The sequence below is a fragment of the Oncorhynchus mykiss genome, chromosome 7 (assembly GCF_057628025.1).
Source record: "Oncorhynchus mykiss isolate SJ-2025 chromosome 7, ASM5762802v1, whole genome shotgun sequence".
NCBI lineage: Eukaryota > Metazoa > Chordata > Actinopteri > Salmoniformes > Salmonidae > Oncorhynchus > Oncorhynchus mykiss.
In genome coordinates, this window is record NC_143028.1 from 10,555,001 (window position 1) to 10,576,929 (window position 21,929).

The 21,929-nt window shown below is 44.2% G+C and overlaps 1 protein-coding gene across 3 annotated transcripts in view; it reads left to right on the forward strand.

Annotated features, from left to right (window-relative positions):
• Positions 1–2,264: 2,264 nt before the first annotated feature.
• The window catches only part of fndc3ba (fibronectin type III domain containing 3Ba), a 167,913-nt gene continuing 148,248 nt past the window's right edge, over positions 2,265–21,929 (forward strand). The window contains exon 1 of one of the 3 annotated variants that reach the window (XM_090240245.1): positions 2,265–2,443. The gene's annotated coding sequence lies outside the window, so the exon portion shown is untranslated. Of the gene's footprint in view, positions 2,444–2,511; positions 2,822–21,929 lie in introns of those variants that run through there. The other 2 variants (XM_090240246.1, XM_090240244.1) reach the window with 2 other exon arrangements.

Below are 21,929 nucleotides of genomic sequence, written 5' to 3' on the forward strand. Positions count from 1 at the left end.
AGATGGAGAGAGAGGGAGATGGAGAGAGAGAGGGAGAGAGGGAGATGGAGAGAGAGGGAGATGGAGAGAGAGAGGGAGATGGAGAGAGGGAGATGGAGAGAGAGGGAGATGGAGAGAGAGAGAGATGGAGAGAGGGAGATGGGGAGAAAGAGAGAGAGAGAGGGAGATGGAGAGAAAGAGAGAGGGAGATGGGGAGAGGGAGATGGAGAGAGAGAGGGAGATGGAAAGAGGGAGATGGAGAGAAAGAGAGAGGGAGATGGAGAGAAAGAGAGAGGGAGATGGAGAGAAAGAGAGAGGGAGATGAGATAAGCCTGCTTGGCAATTCAGGGAAACAACTGTGAAACAAATGCCTCTTCTCAAATATGGACTTGACACACACTCACACACACACTCACACACACACACACACACACCGGCGATTTCCCATTATCTAATATGTGGGGGCGGCATGACGACATGAGGTTAGAACTCTGGGCAGGAACTCATGGAATGAAGAGCAATGTGGCCAGGACAGATCTAGACATACTAGAACATATTGAATGTGTGTCTATAATGCCCTTCTATGTACTAGTGCACTGCTTTAGGCCAATCCTATATGGATTAGTGTGCCACTCCAGATTTAGTGCAAGAAACACAATCTGAATGTGGACATACAGACCACTCTCAGATCGATCCCAAAAGACACCCAGTTCAGTTCACTATTTCAGCCTCTGATTCACTACAAGTGGTCCCATTCATAAGCAGATGTCCCACTCACATGCAAACATACATACCCATGCATCCGCACACGTACACACACGGATACACAAGTACGCACACGTACACACTAGAAATAGTTCAGGCATAAGGGTGTGATATCCTGACCAGCTGCTCTGACAGAGAGAAAGAAAGAGAGCGAGGGCTTGTCTGTTCTTGTCAGGGTACGGATGACTCCTTTGAAATCCCACAGTTCCAGCGCCAGATCGATAGGAGGGGGTATCTCTGCACACACAGCTCTTAATATGTCTTCTACGATGTCATATGTCAATGCTTTCCACCCATCAAAGAGTTACAGGGACAGGGGGTACATGATTAGAGCGAGAGAGGGGGGGTGAGGGAGGGAGAGGGAGAGTGGCAAACAAACATGCAAACACCCCCCAAGATAAACCCGAATTCAGTCTGCACTGCAACCGGCGGAGCGTGAGAGGAATGCGACAATATTTATTCAATGCAAGCAGTGACCTTTGTTCAATGTCAACGTGTCTATGTCATTTTATCTACCCCAAATAGTCGAAATAGTATGAATGGCATTTTGATCGTCAGAAATCTTCAAACTGCCTGAGGGTGAGCACCAGGTATGTAGGTTTACAGAGTTTAAATAGGCTACTAGAGATAAATGAACAGGATTTATCTCTCAGACATTTTTATTTTCACTAATGACTTGCATTGGAATGTTTTCTAACATAAATTGCCAAGACTGATTCTGCAGCTCACGTTCAAAGCTGTGATGTATAATGTTCTTCTGTTGAGTTATGGCACAGGGCTACAAACAATATAGGTTTATTGTTATGTCTATTTGAGACCGTGCACAATGAAAACAAACTCAGAGGCTGAATCTGATGCATTGTACCAGAAAACAAACAGGTCATTTCGGTCCCCATGCAGTCCCTGGGCAGGTGTACAATAACACATTCATCATCCGTACAATAGATGAGTCATGTGCAGTACAACAGACGTTCTATGTAATACAAAGGTTTCATATCCTCTTTATTTCTAAACCCTGGCCAACCCTCCTGCAGGATTACCCACATTGGGCCTGTTACATAATCATTTAACTGGAGACCGCTGCAGGCTTTTGCTCCTGCCCTGCATTCAGACGAGCCCCACATGCCAACAGGTATGCTCCTACAAAGCCCATCTCACCTCTGCCACCAATTTGACAGGTTGATTTCTAGAGAGAGATTGAGCTGAATGGGGATCAGGTGGTGCAGAGGCCAGAGCACTACTCCCTGCAACACTAAATCCCAGGCCTTGGCTGGGGGCAGAAGTAAGTCTAGCTCTAGGCCTTGATTCAACAATGATTGAAATGAAAAAGTAATTTCCGATTGAGCCGATATATGCAGCGTTTTACCATGAATGCAGTATCTGAACATTGCCTTTACATTTCAATCGCGCTAAACAGTGGATCTGCAGCATCACGGGTTGAATCTAGGGCCTACTCTCAGAAACACACAGCCCCGTGCTACAGTAGAAGTGGGTATGCGTGGTATAGAAGGTATTACGGTAGAAATGGGCGGGCTTTAGCCTCCATGTGCCGCCGCAGGGTTTTGATTGACAGCTTGGATTGTCCCAGAGAGCGCGCTGCGCGGGCAGAGTCTAGGCAGGGGGATCCAACAACCAGCCCTGGAGAAAAAATAACACACAGCAGCGAACGTCTGTTTCAAGATTATTTTATTGCAGTGAGGTGAGTTCTATTCTACACTTTTATGTTGTTCTGTTGCATGTTAAAACGATTTATTAGAATAGGACATCGTCTTAAACTGGGAGTTAAGAAGTTTATGGAGCTGTGACGCCGGCAGACTGTCTCCGTGAGCTGGCGAGAGGAGAGGAAAAGGGAAAACTTGCTGAGGGGGGGAATCGAAACTTTTAGGGATTTTTTAAACTTTTTGTCCGAAACTGCGTGGAGAGTAAAAAAAAAAAACGTTGCCATTAAAGTTTTGGTTTTTATACCGCAGTTATTTGGGAATGTGATGTTGTTTGGAGGATTTTGTTTGCGTTGTGGGCCATTTCTGCTTTTTTGCGATTTTTTTTTCCCGTCTTCGCAGAGACTGACGTTGAAGGAGTGAGTGCGCAACAGGCTAAAACGCTCTTTATCTAAACTTTTCTCTCCTTTTCTCCACTGTTCTTTACATAACAATCTACAGGCCCAGCTGTCTCTGTTTAAAAACACTGTTTTAATTTATCAAAGTGAAGTATGTCTGTTTTACTTCAATAATTTGTTTTACTTGGATTGCAAGATGCTGATGTGACGATTTGGCAGGGGTTATGAAATAGTGTGAACGGAGGAACACAATGTAGCTCTTTATTGCATGAATGATTTTACCGATGGTGGATTGTTATTGCATACGATCACAACGCACTTTTCCTAGACTGTGTAGTTTGTAGCGGATTGAAGAGAGGATACTGTGTCCGAAGAGGAGAGAGGTCTCTCAACTCCAGCATAGCCTGGCATTCCAGTAAGCCTGCCTGTCTGTTCTCTCTCTCCTTCTCTCTCTCTCTCTGCCCCCCCCCTCTCTCTCTCTGCAGACGTGGAAGTCCAATACAGTTACTTCATGCGCTTAATGATTTTGTTCCCGAACGACAGGCCTATTGTTGTCAGACTTTTTGAAATCGATGCATCACTTTATTATTTAGCCGATGAGTTGATACCCTTAGTTGAAAGGAAACTTAGTTTTAAGTAGGCTACAAGCTAACTTCATTTTAGGCTATTATGGGATATGCTTGTCATTATCCCTGGGGTGTTGTGTCACCGTTACATAGCCGGTATAACGTTGTTAAGTCGTTCTGATAATACTGCTATTTCGTCGAGTTGCGAACGCTGGATCTAGAGGGTAAATTGAAGAAAAATAGCATGAGTAACAAACACACACAGAAAATATGAGAAATCCGATCCCAAATAGATGACGTCAGATGACATTCCTTTGCTGTAAGGCTGATGTGGCCTTCTGTGTGCTGTGAGTGTGCTTTTATCCTGGATTAAGGACGTCTCAGACTCTTTCTCGGGAAAAATCCGTGTCTGTGATTTGCAGTGAATCTGACTTCTACACTTCTAGATTAAGTTCTGAGAAGTTTTACATCTTTGGAAGAAGAGCTCCTGTGTTTGTGGCCCATAATATCCTAATATGTAGCCTGCCTTTGTCAGCTATATAATTATAATGATTTAATAATTTCATTTTTGTGCTGAGGTATTGACATATGGTTGTCAGGTGTTGTATCAACTGCTCTATCAGTGTGTGTATGTGTGTGTGTGCAGATTTCAGCAGCAGTCTATCCTCCCATGAGGTGTTGGTTATCAGGAACATCATTACAATAACATAACAATAACAACAGTAACATTATAGGATTCCACATTAGAATAACATCAGTAACAATAACAAAACTGTAACTTTCCTTTGCCATCATAACTACAAGGTGACTGTCCTGGAGGTGTTTTGGCGCTAGCATAGCTGGGTAGGGGTTTTCGTTCCTAAACTGGCTACAGGTGTGTGTGTTGGAGAAGGGGGGGGCGAAGACTCCAGTCTTTAGGCCTGTCTCTGTCTGAGCCTTGCAGGCCACCATAGGACCGTGTGGGCGGTCTGGTCTGGTCAGCTGGCAGCAGCTTCCTGCTTCCTGTGGCTGAGACTTTTCATTGGTCACGCTGGGAGAAGCATTCTTTTCCACTGAGGTCATGTGGTTAGCATCTGGAATGGACAGGAGAGAGATGTCCTCAGAAAGGTCTGGAACCTAGATGGGTACGGGTATGGGTACTTCCTGAAACAGACTGAACAGTGTCAAAGTCTGAATTGGATGTATTTATTCAGTGGATGAATGACACATTTTTCTACAAATCTTAAATTAATTTTACACACACACACACACACACACACACACACACACACGATAACCACCAGGGAGTAACCAGCTGATGAAATATGACTTTCATTTATTTAAGTTAAATAAATGTACCTTTTGGTTAAAGTGGCATTTTAAAGGTTTACTTACCTAAGTAGTGCTAGGCGATATGGCCAAAATATCATGTCATTGTATTTTTCCACATTTTGACTGTATGACAGTATTTGACGGTATTTTATGTTTTTGATGAATAAAAGTTCTACATTTGCTTTATGAGTAGTGCGTGACCCTAGGACCCTCTAAATTATTTCAGTGGGTCTTTCTCCATTTGGATTGTTTTATACTGTTTAATTAAACTTCAACCTAAAACATCCTGCATTTCCATCAATTTCTGCATTTCCTGCACTCATTTGAGATCATTTCCACACTGCCACGATATGGGCAAAAATACTAGGCCTTATTTTTAACCAAATGTTTTCAATTGCGATTAGATTAAAACACGGGTGAACTCAGTACTTTTATTAGCTTGTTAGCCAGCTAACTAGAGATTAGCATTCGTGACTAACACGATGTAGCTTAACTTGCTAAGAAAATACTAACTAGCTGTTTGCAGATGTAAGAAACACAAACTAATATTGTAATTATAGATTTGGATTTATATTAATAAGATCAAAGTGGAAACCACATCGTTGTCAATCAACATTGTTGCATGTGCTGCATTGACCATGCAGACTGAACGCAAGTGTCTCGTGGTCAAGCAACAACAAATGCTCTCCTTGAGTGACGGGGTGGGACTCTGTGTGGATAGCGGCATGGAGAGCGAGAGAGAGCGGAGAGGGATGACTCAAGTAGAGGAGTAAACTATAGAAATGGACATAACACACGGCGTATCACATTTAACAAACCCAACATTCAAATACCGTCATAGAAGGTAAAGTAAAAACCCAAACCGGTCTGTGCATCAATATCGGTATAGTAAACTACGGTGTACCGCCCAGCCGACTTTGTGTCAGGAGTGTGTGTGTGTGTGTTCAGAGAGAGTGTGTTAGGTTCAGTGTCTGTGTTGACGGATAATTGTCTTGACATTTTCAGAACCCCAGACCAAGCTGATAGCCAATGATGTCCCAGCCTTGTGTGTGTATTCGTGAAAAGTTTATCTCCACTGGCTGCCACTGTGCTGAGTGGTTCTCCTCCCTATTTTGTCCCCCTTGACCGAGCAACAGAGCAGTCACAGAAAGGTTCCATCTGATTCACAGACAGAGGCCTTCTCTTTATCTTCCTTCATTACACACACACACACACACACACACACACACACACACACACTCTCTCTCTCTGAAGGCTGGATCGTTGTTGAAGGATCCCAGCGCCTTATGTTTACTTGGCACAGACCTGTAATATTTACCCTCCTCTTTCTCCTTTTCTTTCTCTTTCTCCCTCCTTCTTTTCACCTCCCCACCTCTCTCCTATTTCCCCTCCCATTCTCCCCTTTTCTCCTCTTGGTGATTTCCTGCATTGTTGACAGTTGATTTAGACAGAGATAAAATAAGTCTTTCAACCCCCCCCCCCCCATTTCCAACCCTCTCTCTCCCCCTCTCCTTTCCTCCCTCTTTCTCTTGTCCCCTGTGCCCACCTTGGGGATGCAGGGCTCTATGTCTCTCCATGAAGAGAACTCTACCGTATCCTATGGGTGGCACTGTAGACGGTCGGACTAGCTAGCAGTGTTAGCTTCTCCTTGCATTGCAGCTAACATCCTCCTGCATTATTGTAGTGATTTTCATTGCTGACAGTGTTAGCTTTCCCTAGCGTAGCTCCGTTATTAATATGTCACTCATGGCAAGCAACATTATCTTCTCCTAGCCTAGCCGCCAACAGCGGAAGGTAAACGTGTGTTTGTCTCGTTGGTCTTAGTGAGTGAGCATGCCTACGTTAGTACACACACACACACACACATCTGTGACATCTCACATTTTCGTGCCTGCATTAGCATGCTAGGCGTGTTAGCATGGCTATGGAAAGTTCCATCTGCTCTTAATGGATGTTTTATGCAGGTGTGTGTTTCACGGATGTGTATGTGTGTGTTTGTGTGTGTCAGTATACTGTTGAATCTTCTTCAAAAGGAAATAGAAATTGTTGCTAAATTGCTGCAATAACTGAATACATCATTGTAAAAACATTAGCATCAACCAGGCCATGCCACACCCCCCCTCCTCTACTTACATACCTCTGTCATTTCTACCTCTCCTCTCTCTTCCCCCTTTTCTTCGCCCCTCCTTGCCCCCAAGCAAGACCCCCCACAAATCATCACACACCCACACACACCTCCCCCAGCCTGGGGTCACAAGGTTAAATTCCTCCTCCTCAATCAGGCCTCAGGATTTGTATGTGTAGCCCATACATAGGTGTGTAGCGTGCCAGTTCCATTCCCACTTCACTGCAGTGTCCTCTCCACTCGTTGGGATTAATTCCATATTATTCTAACGGATAAACTCTCGGCCCTTCCTTTGTCTCACATACATGCCCACTCACACACCCACACTAAGGGAGACCAGGCATTCTGAGGATACATTCCAACACACAGTGGAATGTGTATCCTGAGAGGAATGTGTATACTTTTCCACTGTGATCTCTGTCTCGCTCTCTCACTCTCACTCTCTCTCTCTCCAGTCTCTCTCACTCTCTCTCTCTCCAGTCTCTCTCTCTCTCTTCAGTCTCTCTCACTCTCTCTCTCCAGTGTCTCTCTCACTCTCTCTCTCCAGTCTCTCTCTCTCCAGTCTCTCTCTCACTCTCTCTCTCTCTCTCTCTCTCTCTCTCTCTCTCTCTCTCACTCTTTCACTCTCTCTCACTCTTGCTCTCTCTCCCTCCTCCCTCCCTCCCTGATTCAGGATTCAGTCTTTTACAATGACTAAATGTCACACTGTGCGATGTTGCTAAATTAAAATGTTGATATCAGCCTGGTTAGATTGTACAATTTGCTTCAGTTCTGTTGTCACATTCTGTCGTTTGCTTTTTCCTCGCATGTTCGGAAAAAACTTAAGGTATACGTCCAGAAATCATTTTCACATATAGACTTTATATGTCCGAACTTCCCAAAAATAACATGGCTGCTGTGGTACAAGGTTTATTTAGTGAATTTATCAAAATCCTGTTAGGTTAGATGACATGTAGTCTAAACAAGATTATTAAGGAAATTGTTCTTCTTGAAAAGCATGTTAACGTTTCAATCAAACTATTATATTCATCTGACTATTCACAAGAATCATATTGTCGTGTGCACACTTAATGCCGGCCATGTTCCTATTGGTCGGTCACCGGGATCGGCTCGTAACACCAGCCACACTACACGATAAAGACTCAACGTTTCTGACGGAGCCTAGGACCGCACACAGCGGTGCTCAATCAGCAGACGTGGAACCCTGTCTCACTGAACGAGCCGAGACGTCTGACCGTCGTCTGCGACCAGAGAATTAGCCCACAACGTCCACATTTTACCGGGACGCCAAAGCTGTCGCTGAAAACGGCTAAAATCATCCAGTTTGTGCTTTAAGGCCTTAAAGGGGAAGTTCACCCAGAAACACTTCCGGGACCTTTATAATGCCTGCCTGACCATTTGTCACCACCCCAGACAGTTTGTAGGTCCATCGCTTTGAGTATTTGGATGTAGTTTAGAAGCTAATTCTACCCCCCGGGATCGTCTGATTGACATCATGGAGGAGGTCGAGCATCCGACCGACGATGCAGAAGAACAGGACCTGTGTGTGTGTGTGTGTGTGTTTAAACATCAACCCTGGGGTTCTGGAGACGTTTTTCAGAATGCCCTGGATCAACTGGAAGCACTTGCCACACCTGACAGCCCAAATAGGAAGCTCTCTAAAAGTGTAAGTGTTTTGGAAATTGGGATATGTTTTATGATTCCTCTCTAAGATGCAAATGAATAGCCAGCTAATGATACCCAACTGTATTTTCTAGTAACCTGCCTACACTCTATAATGTAACTGTAACTGTCTACTGTAGTCTCCCCTTGAAGTTAGATCAACTCGGTCCACTGTGTCTAAAACGAGTGGCTGCGCCACGTGAATAGAATGTTTGGGATGCGTACTTCACAATATGGTCTAAATGATCAATATTGTATATTACCAAACACTGTAAGAAGTATAAAGTCAATAGTGTTAGTGAACAAAATGCAGTGGTGTAAAGTACTTAAGTAAAAAATACTTTGAAGTACTACTTAAGTAGTTTATACTTAAGGGGTATCTGAACTTTACTATTTATATTTTGGACAACTTTTACTTTTACTTCACTACATTCCTAAAGAAAAGAATGTACTTTCTACTCCATATATTTTCCCCGACACCCAAAAGTACTCGTTACATTTTAAATGCTTAGCAGGACAGGAAAATGGTCTAGTACACGCACTTATCAAGAGAATGTCCCTGGTCATCCCTACCGCCTCTGATCTGGCGGACTCACTAAACACACATGCGTTGTCTGTAAATGATGTCTGAGAGGTGTGCATGAAAATGGTGCCATCTGGGTTGCTTAATATAAGGGATTTGAAATGATTTCTATTTTTACTTTTGATACCTAAGTATATATTAGCAATTACATTTACTTTTGATACTTCAAAGTAAATAAAACCAAATACTTTTAGACTTTTACTCAAGTAGTATTTTACTGGGTGACTTTTACTTGAGTCATTTTCTATTAAGACATCTTTACTCTTACTCAGGTATAACAATTTTTCCACCACAGGTTATTTTTTTTTGCTGCAATTGCCAGTCTAGCTATTACACCACTAATATCTTGATTAGCCTGTAAACCCACATACTAAAGAGGAAGACAAACAGCCTCACCTTTTCAACAATGACTTGGCCATACAGTCTTCAAGTCTATAAGGCAAGAGAGCTGTCAATCATTTTGTGCCGTCATCAGTACGGCTTTGAAATGAACAGGCCCAATGATCCCTGAGCCCATTGTTATATTTGATGTTGTATAGGCCTAGACTGATTTGTTCTTTTGATTGTTGTATATAACATTGTGATATAGTTATTTTAGTTTTGACAATACAGACTGGTTTCCTACGGGATCACTTAGGAGTGGATGCTGAGGGGAGAACGTCTCGGTCGAGGCCAACGCCGGGGACTCCCAGCCTGTGTGGTCGCGGCAATTCCATCTATATACCCTGACCCCAACGCTGTCCCTAACGCTGACCCCAAGCTACGTTGGATTTAGAGGAGGCTCATGACATAGTATACAAATAAATGTTTTAAAGAAATAACATTGTATTCCAAGTTTTTTAAATAAAGACTTTAAACGCATAATAAACTATAAAGACATTGTAAAACATATAATTAAGCAATAAGGAACGTGGGGTTGTGGTATATGGCCAATATACTACGGCTAAGGGCTGTTCCTAAGCACGATGCAACGTGGAGTGCCTGGATACAGTCCTTAGTCGTGGTATATTGGCCATATACCACAAACCCCTGAGGTGCTTTATTGCTATTATAAACTGGTTACTAACGTAATTAGAGAAGTACCTGGGATATACGGTCTGATATACAACGGCTTTCAGCCAATCAGCATTCAGGGCTCGAATCACCCAGTTTATAAAACACAACAATTACTGTCACTCAGCATTATATATATATAAAAAATAATCCCTTTATTTAACTTGGCAAGTCAGTTAAGAACAAATTCTTATTTTCAATGACGGCCTAGGAACAGTGGGATAACTGCCTTGTTCAGGGGCAGAACAACAGATTTTTACCTTGTCAGCTCAGGGATTCAATCTTGCAACCTTTTGGTTACTAGTCCAACACTTTAACCACTAGGCTACCTGCCACCCCATTAGTTACATTAGTTATGCTCTGTTCGTAAGCAAGCTACCATGGACAGTGGTGTAGCGACAGTAACAGGTGGAAGAAGTCCTGTTTCCATCTCCACAATCGACTCATGCAGGCTGTTCTCGATCAACACATACCAATATTGTTAAGCCACTTGTGTGCAACAGAGATATATTGACTGGCCTGGCCTCCGAAAGCCTGGACCCTGGGACAACTGTACCTGGTGACTGACTGCGGACAATATGTCTTGGTCTTGGATGTGGAAGCCTTCTACAAACGAGGTCAACAGACACCATGGTCATTATAAAACTTATGAAAAGCAATGTTCTTTCTGCTGTTCATATTCTTCAATCATCGGGGTGGCAGGGTAGCCTAGTGGTTAGAGTGTTGGACTAGTAACCGGAAGGTTGCAAGTTCAAATCCCCGAGCTGACAAGGTCGGGGATCTGTCGTTCTGCCCCTGAACAGGCAGTTCCTAGGCCATCATTGAAAATAAGAATTTGTTCTTAACTGACTTGCCTAGTTAAATAAATCGGCTTGTCTCTGCATCCACAAAAGCCAGCCCCTCTCTCACTAGACTGTAGTGCATCTTGCTGGACGTCCGGCTGCTCCACAAAGTACTTGGCTGTAGAAGCCCTGGCGGTAGCTTCTAGGGAAATGGTTCTGCTTCAGAGCTTCATTTGTGTGTTCACATGGGCGTTCAGACTGAACCTGAGGGAAACAGATGCTTTTATTTAGAGGTCCCTGCATGAGTGTTACCTCTCACACTGCCTGACATCGGCAACGGCAGATAAGCTCCAGCACCCACCCAAACACATCCAGAAGGATGGAGCAGAGGGCACCTGGGGCAGAAAGGGTTTACCTGGATATTGTCTGAGTCGTCTGTGGCCGGTGCTCTGCTGTGTGGGAGAGGTGGTGTGGAGGAGTGGACAGAACACCATCGAATACCATCTACTGTCTACCTAGTGTGGAGTAACGGTACCATCTACTGTATACCTAGTGTGTGGAGTAACGGTACCATCTACTGTCTACCTAGTGTGTGGAGTAACGGTACCATCTACTGTATACCTAGTGTGTGGAGTAACGGTACCATCTACTGTCTACCTAGTGTGTGGAGTAAAGGTACCATCTACTGTATACCTAGTGTGTGGAGTAACGGTACCATCTACTGTATACCTAGTGTGTGGAGTAACGGTACCATCTATTGTCTACCTAGTGTGTGGAGTAACGGTACCATCTACTGTCTACCTGGTGTGGAGTAACGGTACCATCTACTGTCTACCTAGTGTGGAGTAACGGTACCATCTACTGTCTACCTAGTGTGGAGTAACGGTACCATCTACTGTCTACCTAGTGTGGAGTAACGGTACCATCTATTGTCTACCTAGTGTGGAGTAACGGTACCATCTACTGTCTACCTAGTGTGTGGAGTAACGGTACCATCTACTGTATACCTAGTGTGTGGAGTAACGGTACCATCTACTGTATACCTAGTGTGTGGAGTAACGGTACCATCTACTGTCTACCTAGTGTGGAGTAACGGTACCATCTACTGTATACCTAGTGTGTGGAGTAACGGTACCATCTACTGTCTACCTAGTGTGTGGAGTAACGGTACCATCTACTGTCTACCTAGTGTGTGGAGTAACGGTACCATCTACTGTATACCTAGTGTGTGGAGTAACGGTACCATCTACTGTCTACCTAGTGTGTGGAGTAACGGTACCATCTACTGTCTACCTAGTGTGTGGAGTAACGGTACCATCTACTGTCTACCTAGTGTGTGGAGTAACAGTACAGTCTACTGTCTACCTAGTGTGGAGTAACGGTACCATCTACTGTCTACCTAGTGTGTGTGGAGTAACGGTACCATCTATTGTCTACCTAGTGTGGAGTAACGGTACCATCTACTGTCTACCTAGTGTGTGGAGTAACGGTACCATCTACTGTCTACCTAGTTTGTGGAGTAACGGTACCATCTATTGTCTACCTAGTGTGGAGTAAAGGTACCATCTACTGTCTACCTAGTGTGTGGAGTAACGGTACCATCTATTGTCTACCTAGTGTGTGGAGTAACGGTACTGTCTACTGTCTACCTAGTGTGGAGTAACAGTACAGTCTACTGTCTACCTAGTGTGGAGTAACAGTACAGTCTACTGTCTACCTAGTGTGGAGTAACGATACCATCTACTGTCTACCTAGTGTGTGGAGTAACGGTACCATCTACTGTCTACCTAGTGTGTGGAGTAACGGTACCATCTACTGTCTACCTAGTGTGTGGAGTAACGGTACCATCTACTGTCTACCTAGTGTGTGGAGTAACGGTACCATCTACTGTCTACCTAATGTGGAGTAACGGTACCATCTACTGTCTACCTAGTGTGTGGAGTAACGGTACCATCTACTGTCTACCTAGTGTGTGGAGTAACGGTACCATCTATTGTCTACCTAGTGTGGAGTAACGGTACCATCTATTGTCTACCTAGTGTGTGGAGTAACGGTACCATCTACTGTCTACCTAGTGTGTGGAGTAATGGTACCATCTATTGTCTACCTAGTGTGGAGTAACGGTACCATCTACTGTATACCTAGTCTGGAGTAACGGTACAGTCTACTGTCTACCTAGTGTGTGGAGTAACGGTACCATCTACTGTCTACCTAGTGTGTGGAGTAACGGTACCATCTACTGTCTACCTAGTGTGTGGAGTAAAGGTACCATCTACTGTATACCTAGTGTGTGGAGTAACGGTACCATCTACTGTATACCTAGTGTGTGGAGTAACGGTACCATCTATTGTCTACCTAGTGTGTGGAGTAACGGTACCATCTACTGTCTACCTGGTGTGGAGTAACGGTACCATCTACTGTCTACCTAGTGTGGAGTAACGGTACCATCTACTGTCTACCTAGTGTGGAGTAACGGTACCATCTACTGTCTACCTAGTGTGGAGTAACGGTACCATCTATTGTCTACCTAGTGTGGAGTAACGGTACCATCTACTGTCTACCTAGTGTGTGGAGTAACGGTACCATCTACTGTATACCTAGTGTGTGGAGTAACGGTACCATCTACTGTATACCTAGTGTGTGGAGTAACGGTACCATCTACTGTCTACCTAGTGTGGAGTAACGGTACCATCTACTGTATACCTAGTGTGTGGAGTAACGGTACCATCTACTGTCTACCTAGTGTGTGGAGTAACGGTACCATCTACTGTCTACCTAGTGTGTGGAGTAACGGTACCATCTACTGTATACCTAGTGTGTGGAGTAACGGTACCATCTACTGTCTACCTAGTGTGTGGAGTAACGGTACCATCTACTGTCTACCTAGTGTGTGGAGTAACGGTACCATCTACTGTCTACCTAGTGTGTGGAGTAACAGTACAGTCTACTGTCTACCTAGTGTGGAGTAACGGTACCATCTACTGTCTACCTAGTGTGTGTGGAGTAACGGTACCATCTATTGTCTACCTAGTGTGGAGTAACGGTACCATCTACTGTCTACCTAGTGTGTGGAGTAACGGTACCATCTACTGTCTACCTAGTTTGTGGAGTAACGGTACCATCTATTGTCTACCTAGTGTGGAGTAAAGGTACCATCTACTGTCTACCTAGTGTGTGGAGTAACGGTACCATCTATTGTCTACCTAGTGTGTGGAGTAACGGTACTGTCTACTGTCTACCTAGTGTGGAGTAACAGTACAGTCTACTGTCTACCTAGTGTGGAGTAACAGTACAGTCTACTGTCTACCTAGTGTGGAGTAACGATACCATCTACTGTCTACCTAGTGTGTGGAGTAACGGTACCATCTACTGTCTACCTAGTGTGTGGAGTAACGGTACCATCTACTGTCTACCTAGTGTGTGGAGTAACGGTACCATCTACTGTCTACCTAGTGTGTGGAGTAACGGTACCATCTACTGTCTACCTAATGTGGAGTAACGGTACCATCTACTGTCTACCTAGTGTGTGGAGTAACGGTACCATCTACTGTCTACCTAGTGTGTGGAGTAACGGTACCATCTATTGTCTACCTAGTGTGGAGTAACGGTACCATCTATTGTCTACCTAGTGTGTGGAGTAACGGTACCATCTACTGTCTACCTAGTGTGTGGAGTAATGGTACCATCTATTGTCTACCTAGTGTGGAGTAACGGTACCATCTACTGTATACCTAGTCTGGAGTAACGGTACAGTCTACTGTCTACCTAGTGTGTGGAGTAACGGTACCATCTACTGTCTACCTAGTGTGTGGAGTAACGGTACCATCTATTGTCTACCTAGTGTGGAGTAACGGTACCATCTATTGTCTACCTAGTGTGTGGAGTAACGGTACCATCTATTGTCTACCTAGTGTGTGGAGTAACGGTACCATCTATTGTCTACCTAGTGTGTGGAGTAACGGTACCATCTACTGTCTACCTAGTGTGTGGAGTAACGGTACCATCTATTGTCTACCTAGTGTGTGGAGTAACGGTACCATCTATTGTCTATCTAGTGTGGAGTAACGGTACCATCTACTGTCTACCTAGTGTGTGGAGTAACGGTACCATCTATTGTCTACCTAGTGTGTGGAGTAATGGTACCATCTATTGTCTACCTAGTGTGGAGTAACGGTACCATCTACTGTATACCTAGTGTGTGGAGTAACGGTACCATCTACTGTCTACCTAGTCTGGAGTAACGGTACCATCTACTGTCTACCTAGTCTGGAGTAACGGTACAGTCTACTGTCTACCTAGTGTGTGGAGTAACGGTACCATCTACTGTCTACCTAGTGTGTGGAGTAACGGTACCATCTATTGTCTACCTAGTGTGTGGAGTAACGGTACCATCTATTGTCTACCTAGTGTGTGGAGTAACGGTACCATCTACTGTCTACCTAGTGTGGAGTAACGGTGCCATCTATTGTCTACCTAGTGTGGAGTAACGGTACCATCTATTGTCTACCTAGTGTGTGGAGTAACGGTACCATCTATTGTCTACCTAGTGTGTGGAGTAACGGTACCATCTATTGTCTACCTAGTGTGTGGAGTAACGGTACCATCTACTGTCTACCTAGTGTGTGGAGTAACGGTACCATCTATTGTCTACCTAGTGTGTGGAGTAACGGTACCATCTATTGTCTATCTAGTGTGGAGTAACGGTACCATCTACTGTCTACCTAGTGTGTGGAGTAACGGTACCATCTATTGTCTACCTAGTGTGGAGTAACGGTACCATCTACTGTCTACCTAGTGTGTGGAGTAATGGTACCATCTATTGTCTACCTAGTGTGGAGTAACGGTACCATCTACTGTATACCTAGTGTGTGGATTAACGGTACCATCTACTGTCTACCTAGTGTGAGGTAACGGCACAGTCACTGTCTACCTAGTGTGTGGAGTAACGGTACCATCTACTGTCTACCTAGTGTGTGGAGTAACGGTACCATCTATTGTCTACCTAGTGTGTGGAGTAACGGTACCATCTATTGTCTATCTAGTGTGGAGTAACGGTACCATCTACTGTCTACCTAGTGTGTGGAGTAACGGTACCATCTATTGTCTACCTAGTGTGGAGTAACGGTACCATCTACTGTCTACCTAGTCTGGAGTAACGGTACAGTCTACTGTCTACCTAGTCTGGAGTAACGGTACAGTCTACTGTCTACCTAGTGTGTGGAGTAACGGTACCATCTACTGTCTACCTAGTGTGTGGAGTAACGGTACCATCTATTGTCTACCTAGTGTGTGGAGTAACGGTACCATCTATTGTCTACCTAGTGTGTGGAGTAACGGTACCATCTACTGTCTACCTAGTGTGGAGTAACGGTGCCATCTATTGTCTACCTAGTGTGGAGTAACGGTACCATCTATTGTCTACCTAGTGTGTGGAGTAACGGTACCATCTATTGTCTACCTAGTGTGTGGAGTAACGGTACCATCTATTGTCTACCTAGTGTGTGGAGTAACGGTACCATCTACTGTCTACCTAGTGTGTGGAGTAACGGTACCATCTATTGTCTACCTAGTGTGTGGAGTAACGGTACCATCTATTGTCTATCTAGTGTGGAGTAACGGTACCATCTACTGTCTACCTAGTGTGTGGAGTAACGGTACCATCTATTGTCTACCTAGTGTGGAGTAACGGTACCATCTACTGTCTACCTAGTGTGTGGAGTAATGGTACCATCTATTGTCTACCTAGTGTGGAGTAACGGTACCATCTACTGTATACCTAGTGTGTGGATTAACGGTACCATCTACTGTCTACCTAGTGTGAGGTAACGGCACAGTCACTGTCTACCTAGTGTGTGGAGTAACGGTACCATCTACTGTCTACCTAGTGTGTGGAGTAACGGTACCATCTATTGTCTACCTAGTGTGTGGAGTAACGGTACCATCTATTGTCTATCTAGTGTGGAGTAACGGTACCATCTACTGTCTACCTAGTGTGTGGAGTAACGGTACCATCTATTGTCTACCTAGTGTGGAGTAACGGTACCATCTACTGTCTACCTAGTCTGGAGTAACGGTACAGTCTACTGTCTACCTAGTGTGTGGAGTAACAGTACCATCTACTGTCTACCTAGTGTGTGGATTAACGGTACCATCTACTGTCTACCTAGTGTGAGGTAACGGCACAGTCACTGTCTACCTAGTGTGTGGAGTAACGGTACCATCTACTGTCTACCTAGTCTGGATTAACGGTACCATCTACTGTCTACCTAGTGTGAAGTAACGGCACAGTCACTGTCTACCTAGTGTGTGGAGTAACGGTACCATCTACTGTCTACCTAGTGATGTGGAGTAACGGTACCATCTACTGTCTACCTAGTGTGGAGTAACGGTACAGTCTACTGTCTACCTAGTGTGGAGTAATGGTACCATCTACTGTCTACCTAGTGTGGAGTAACGGTACGGTCTACTGTCTATTTAGTGTGGAGTAACAGTACGGTCTACCGTCTACTTAGTGTGGAGTAACGGTACGGTCTACTGTATACCTAGAGTGTGTAGTAACAGTACAGTCTACTGTCTACCTAGTGTGGAGTAACGATACCATCTACTGTATACCTAGTGTGTGGAGTAACAATACCATCTACTGTCTACCTAGTGTGTGGAGTAATGGTACCATCTACTGTCTACCTAGTGATGTGGAGTAACGGTACCATCTACTGTATACCTGGTGTGTGGAGTAACGGTACCATCTACTGTCTACCTAGTGATGTGGAGTAACGGTACCATCTACTGTATACCTGGTGTGTGGAGTAACGGTAAAGTCTACTGTATACCTGGTGTGTGGAGTAACGGTAAAGTCTACTGTCTACCTAGTGTGGAGTAACGATACCATCTACTGTCTACCTAGTGATGTGGAGTAACGGTACCATCTACTGTCTGCCTAGTGTGGAGTAACGGTACAGTCTACTGTATACCTAGTGTGGAGTAATGGTACCATCTACTGTCTACCTAGTGTGGAGTATGGTACCATCTACGGTACGGTCTACTGTCTACCTAGTGTGGAGTAACGGTACGGACTACTGTTTATTTAGTGTGGAGTAACGGTACGGTCTACCGTCTACCTAGTGTGGAGTAACAGTACAGTCTACTGTCTACCTAGTGTGGAGTAACGGTACGGACTACTGTTTATTTAGTGTGGAGTAACGGTACGGTCTACCGTCTACCTAGTGTGGAGTAACGGAATTGTTATCAGTATTGAGTAAGTAACGTTATGGAAAAGGGAATTGCTATCATTATTGTGTAAGTAACGTTTTGGAAAAGGGAATTGCTATCAGTATTGTGTAAGTAACGTTATGGAAAAGGGAATTGCTATCATTATTGTGTAAGTAACGTTATGGAAAAGGGAATTGCTATCAGTATTGTGTAAGTAACGTTATGGAAAAGGGAATTGCTATCAGTATTGTGTAAGTAACGTTATGGAAAAGGGAATTGCTATCAGTATTGTGTAAGTAACGTTATGGAAAAGGGAATTGCTATCAGTATTGTGTAAGTAACGTTATGGAAAAGGGAATTTCATCACAAAGCCAAATAAAAACCAAACCGTCAGTAGGACAGGATAACATTACCGTTAGAGTACCAAACAAAAAACTTGCGAATTACAAACAAATAGGGTCCTAAATGACCTGTAGTGACTAACGTTAGCAACAGGTGTTAGGATGCTAGCTAGCTAGTTAGGTGGCTAACTTACCTTGAATGGCTGGAGCTTTGTCCCACAAAATGATCACTGCACACTAACAACCGCATCTGGTGAATGACTTCAGGTGCTGTATCAACACCATACTCAGGCAGGAAATGAGTGATCTGTCTGATCTGACAGGGGCATTATTGCACTTCATTTCGGCCAGATAGGTTTCCTCGTTCATCTGTGCCAATACTACTACCTCAGATAGAACAACGGGTTAGTTTGAAACATCTCTGCCACTACTACTAGCTAACATCTCTTTGTTTACTAGCTGTTGTCCTGACTTCCTTTCTCGAGGACCAATAGTGAGACGCTCCTTCGTCCTGCCTCCTGTAATTATCCATCTTACAACCAGGAAGGAGAGTATCAACCAGACGACAGACGATATAGAAAACCTTGCGCCAGCACCAAGTAGGTCGTTGCTGTGTTAGACCTGTTACATCAAAGATACTTTAATCTGGCAAATCAGTGTCGAGTCATCAATCGCTGCTTATGTAACGATAAATACACATTTTTTTAATGCATTTTAGGTGATTTTGGGAAATGTAGCATTTTTATGTAAAAATACAGAAATCTAAATACGTAAACATTGGACCTAAAAAACGGCCTGGGTTGATGAAAAATGGCCAGGCAAGTGTTAATAAGGGCCCAGAGGTGTTTTGGGGTGAACGTCCCCTTTAACCCTCAGAGTGTAGAGTGGAGAGAGAAGCTGTGTTGGAGTACAGTGTATGTCTATGCCAGGATAGGGGCTGAGTATGTGTGTGTTGTGTTGGTGGGGGATGGTGTTTGTGTGTCTGTATTTGAGGGCTTGAGCTGCCATTGCATAGGTCAAGGTGTCTGTGTCTGCATGTCTGTGTCTGCATGTCTGTGTGTGTGTTGCTTCTGATGAGGAGGAAGTAGCAGTGTTTGCTTAAACTAAGCACGCTCAACCATGTGGGATGATTTAGCAGGAACAAATTCACCCCAACCCCCTTCCCCCTGCTCTCTCCCTCTCCCTCTCTCTTTCTATTTTTCTCTCTTCTTTTCACTCTCTGTCCCTTCCTCTTTCACTCCCTGATAAGAAAAAGGAGGGCGGGATGGTTTTGTTTTGGAGGTGAGTGGGGAAGAGGGAGGGTAAGGAGGAGGGCGGGATGCAAGGATGGAAAGGGGGAGGGAAGAAGGATGGGAGATGTGAACAGAGCAATGTTTTTGTTTCCTGTTTGCCATCGAAGAGGGAGGGGCATCATGCTAACCTTGACCTCTAATCCCAACCCTTAACCCCTGACCCTAACTGTTTGTCAGACCCCTTATGATCATTGACCCCACATCATTACAAATAACAGTCAATAAATCATGTTGAGGTTCCGTCTGCTGTGTTGTGGTGTGGTGCTGTGTTGTGGTGCTGTGTTGTGGTGTGGTGCTGTGTTATGGTGTGGTGTGGTGCTGTGTTGTGTATGTGCACTTGGACTTGGTGAATTTCCATATGATGGAGTGTACATGAGCCTGTGGCCTGTGTGTGTTTTATATTCACCCCTGGTCTCAGTAAGAGTAGGTCTGTCTGAGCTCCTGAGATCCAGGGTGTATGGGTGGCTCACATAGAGCTCTCCCCAGGATCAATGCCTCAATTTGGGCTACATATGGCTCTGGCTGAGCCTCTGGCTCTGGAGCTGTGGGATTGGGAGAGGAATGAAGAGCTAGAGGAGGAGGAAGATAAGATGAGGACGGGGATGAAAAGGCAAGGGTGTGTGACTGCAAACATCAACAGAAGGCATTTGTGGGAAAAAGAGATCTGATTGGTCGAACCCATATACAGTTGAAGTATTAGTATTTGGTAGCTTTGCCTTTAAATTGTTCAACTTGGGTCAAACGTTTCGGGTAGCCTTCCGCATGCTTCTTACAATAAGTTGGGTGAATTGTGGTCCATTCCTCCTGACAGAGCTGGTGTAACTGAGTCAGGTTTGTAGGCCTCCTTGCTTGCACACGCTTTTTCAGTTCTGCCCACACATTTTCTACAGGATTGAGGTCAAGGCTTTGTGATGGCCATTCCAATACCTTGACTTTGTTGTCCTTAAGCCATTTTGCTACAACTTTGGAAGTATGCTTGGGGTCATTGTCCATTTGGAAGACCCATTTGCGACCAAGCTTTAATTTCCTGACAACTGATGTCTTGAGATGCTGCTTCAATATAGTCACATAATTTGTGTTCTTCGGCTTGCAAGCCTCCCCCTTTTTCCTCCAAACATAACGATGGTCATTATGGCCAAACAGTTCTATTTTTGTTTCATCAGACCAGAGGACATTTCTCCAAAAAGTATGGTCTTGGACCCCATGTGCAGTTGCAAACCATAGGCTGGCTTCTTATGTCATTTTGTAGCAGTGGCTTCTTCCTTGCTTAGCGGCCTTTCAGGTTATGTCGATATAGGACTCGTTTTACTGTGGATATAGATACTTTGTACATGTTTCCTCCAGCATCTTTACAAGGTCCTTTTCTGGGATTGATTTTCACTTTTCACACGTTCATCTCTACGAGACAGAACATGTCTCCTTCCTGAGCGGTATGACGGCTGCGTGGTCCCATGGTGTTTATACTTGCGTACTATTGTTTGTACAGATGAACGTGGTATCTTTAGGCGTTTGGAAATTGCTCCCAAGGATGAACCAGAGTTGTGGAGGTCTACAATTTTTTTTCGGAGGTCTTGGCTGATTTTCCCATGATGTCAAGCAAAGAAGCACTGAGTTTGAAGGTAGTCCTTGAAATACATCCACAGGTACACCTCCAATTGACTCAAATTATGTCAATTAGCCTAACAGAAGCTTCTAAAGCCATGACATCATTTTCTGGAATTTTCCAAGCTGTTTAAAGGCACAGTCAACTTAGTGTATGTAAACTTCTGACCCACTGGAATTGTGATACAGTGAATTATAAGTGAAATAATCGGTCTGTAAACAATTGTTGGAAAAATGACTTGTGTCATGCACAAAGTAGATGTCCTAACCGACTAGCCAGAACTAAAGTTTGTTAACAAGAAATTTGTGGAGTGGTTGAAAAATTAGCTTTAATGACTCCAACCTAAGTGTATGTAAACTTCTGACTTCAACTGTATCTCCATTGGTAGTGAACTTTAAAATAATTCACAGTGGGGATTGAACTTGGTCATAATAAACACATTTTAGGGGCCAAAGCAGGCATCGGGGTAAAAAAAGAGTTTGTCTGTCCTGGCGATCGTAATTTACATAGGCTTTCTAGGGCAGACCGGCACTTTTGGCACTGCTAGGTTGCTACGTGGAAGCTGACCAGAAGAGCTCGTGACTTCCCGCTCCAGACCGGAC